We start from the raw sequence: 3,476 nt of genomic DNA, 5'->3' as shown, positions 1-3,476 counted from the left end.
TCGACAACACCTCCTTTTTGTGCATACCAAATTTCATTAAAATCGGATTAACCGTTTAGAAGTTACCGAATTATTTCCCTCTTTTTTTTTCCTATACCACTGTGAGTCATGATCGGTAATTCGAACCGCTCCAGCATCTAGGAACGATAACAGAAATTAATCATGAAAATCATATTCAACGTGTATCTGTCATTTAACTAAGCACCTTTTTCTCGCGATTTGGGTTTTAACCACATCCACTACGTGGATCCCGAAGGAACCTGAACCCACTGACCAGCCATGACATAGTCCTGCGGGCAACTGGCCACCCGTAGTACCATATTATGTTGTGCTCTGGTTAGACCTTTTTTCAATCTATGCAAGGATTAAACCAGGTGAAAAGGCAGGCTACTTCAATACAGGTATAACTTTTGAGTCTAGCCACTCGATTGCAACTCGAATGTTGGTTTTTAAAACCATAGTCGTTTTTAAATCTTCAAACTACGTGTATAGTTTCCACAGCTGGGTCATCAAGACCATCTCTATATTTAATTGATTCCAAAAATACACTGTATGTTGCCAAATTTCTTGAAAATCAGTTCATATTTTTTATATTTAGCATAGAAATTTGGTGTTATAGCTGGTATGCTAAAAGTGAACATAAAAATATGCGTAGCATCCAATCAATATTTTTTAACTTCTGAGGTTACACCCCATATATATTTATTATTAAATACATATTATATGTTTTGAAGATGTAATGTTTCGTACTGTTCCTTCCACAACATCCATTATAATAGTTTTTATGAAAATCGGATCAGTAGTTTTATGTATGCCTGAACGTAAATTTGGTTTAATAATTGTTTTACAAAAAGTTGGTGTAAAAAGGGGCATGGCGTCCAATCCAGATCCTGAGGCCAGACATATTGGTATACTAAATTTCATGTAAATTGGTTCAGTAGTTTTCTGTAAGTCTCAAATGGAAATTTTGTATGACAATTATATAGAAAAAAGTGAGAAATAGAAGAATCGTGACGTTATGATTTTGTATAGCATATTGTTCCACTTTAGAACAGAACTATTAGTGTTCTAAATTTCATGTAAATTGAATTAGTATTTAGTCCGTGAAAGCGTAACAAACAGACATTCTCTTTCATATAATTATAGGATAATATATAAGTAAGGATAATTTTATAAAAAGTGGACGTACAAAGGGGTGGCATAGGATCACTATCTTATATATAGCCTATAGTTCTTTCCAAGCTTATAACTATCGGTATGCAACATTTTAGGTAAATCGGTTTAGTAGTTTTTGCATATTGTGATTGGAAAATTGGCGTAATAATAGTTTTACAAAAAGGGGCGTGGCATTCGATCAAGATCTTATATCGAAAACTCGAATATAGTATAAAAAAGTCAAAAATTCTAAAATATTCGGAAAACCTCGAAAAAAAAGTAAAAAAATAGTTGAAAAAAAGTGGAAAATAGTTAAAAGTCGATAAAAGTCAAAAAGTCCAAATAAGTCGTAAAAAGTCTAAAACTCGAAAATAGTAGAAAATCAAAAGTAGTCGAAAATTTTAAAAAAGTGGAAGTCAAGAACTCTAAATATTCGGAAAAACTCGAAAAAAGTAAAAAAATAGTCGTTAATAGCCAAAAAATCGAAAAGTTGACTATTTATAAAATACTTAAAGTCGAAAAGTCAACTTTTAACTAAATGAAAAAAGTCGAAAAATCGGCTTTGCATAAAATGCACAAAGTCGACTTTTAACTAAATGCAAAAAGTCGAAAAGTCGACTTTTCGTTTCAACTATATAATCCTAGTCAGTAATATAATAATAAAAAATAGTTAGTTGGTTTTCCTTTTCTGAAATTAATTATGTTCTTGGTTTTTTGTTTGTTGTAAATAAAAATAATTTTTATTATTAATATATTAATAATAAGAAAGAAGCTTACCTCTATCGAATTTTAGGGCTGTACTCGAATTTTTAAGCCAGCAATGGGCGTTAAAGTCATTTTTGGAGGGGAGCATGCTCAATATTTGGAGGGGGGTGTATGCTCAATATTTCGATGTGTTACAAACGGAATGACAACATAAACACAGAGCAACACGAAAAAATAACCATATACGGACACCACTATGTGATAAAAGACCAAAAATAAGAAGACCCAGTTTTGCCCAAAGTCATGCAATTTTTTGTTATAGGCCCCAAAGATTTGGATCCACTGTGTCATTTTTGAAAAAAAAACTGATTATTTTCTCAGGCTCATATCTTGTAAACCGTTTGATTTACTCTCTGAGGGAATATTGTTGTTCTTATTACAAAGAAATTAAATTGTAAATATATAAAGATAAAAAAAACGTTTTCTTCATGAATAGCAACAATTAAATTTTTTCCTTGTTCAGGTCTATAAGTAGTAAAAAAATTTTTCATATGCGAACACGACAAAAAAATATGATTTGCATTTTTTATTTGTTAAAGAATAAAAACAAGTAACTGAAACGTTTTAAATAACATGAGAGTCACTTACAATCGATCGTACAATAATTTTTATGCGAATGATGTAAGTTTGCAATTTAAAACTAACACCAATTTTTTCCAAGTGCTTTTTAAGCCAAATTTTTTTACGATAGACAAAAACAAAATCTACGTCTCGTCAATGATTACCAGCAAAGAATAAGAAAGTTTTGTTGTTTTATTCATGCTTGTGTACAGTTAAGAACAACAACATATTAATAGTGCTTAGCGCATACAAGTGTATAGAAAACACACTGTTTATTTACAAAAACAAAAGTGTACCAAGTGCATAGGGCTTGGGTACCCTTACCATAGACCATCATATGTTTGATGGTGATATTTGTATGTACATATTAAGTTTCTATTATTTCATCTTTTAAAAAAATTATAAACTTATCTTTTGAGAATTTTTTTCATACATATTTATTTCATCAAAATTATGATAAATTTTACTTAAATATGTTTAATATAAAACATAATAATAGTTAATAATTATTTTACATATTTCAATTGTTGTTGTATTTGGAAAATATCCGATAACCACCAAATATTTTTACTCAAGACATGTCTATTGGCATTACATAGGAAAATCGCCCTTCTGCCGTATCTGAAACAAACTACCTGCCACAATTACATTTGAAGTAATTGTAATGGAAGTTTTTCAAATTACAATTATTTGTAATTGAAGTTTCGCCAATTACAATTACTTTTAATTGTATTGGAATAATTTCCAGTTACATTTATATATAATTGTAAATTTTGTTGCTTTTTTGTATTTTTTTTTACAATTATTGCAATTACAAGTAATTGTAATTACAATTACCCCCATACTTGTTGAAACGACAAAAAATTTATGCTCATTCTAAATGCCAGTACATTTAAAGCTCGTTTTTTGTAAAAGAACTAACATCTATTTATTTATTTCAGATTTGAATGAAAGTGACTTCAATTCGTTTATGACATTCCTAAAATGCAACAAGT

Source organism: Lucilia cuprina, chromosome X (assembly GCF_022045245.1).
Source record: "Lucilia cuprina isolate Lc7/37 chromosome X, ASM2204524v1, whole genome shotgun sequence".
Classification (NCBI taxonomy): Eukaryota; Metazoa; Arthropoda; class Insecta; order Diptera; family Calliphoridae; genus Lucilia; species Lucilia cuprina.
Note: the sequence above shows the minus strand (reverse complement) of the source record.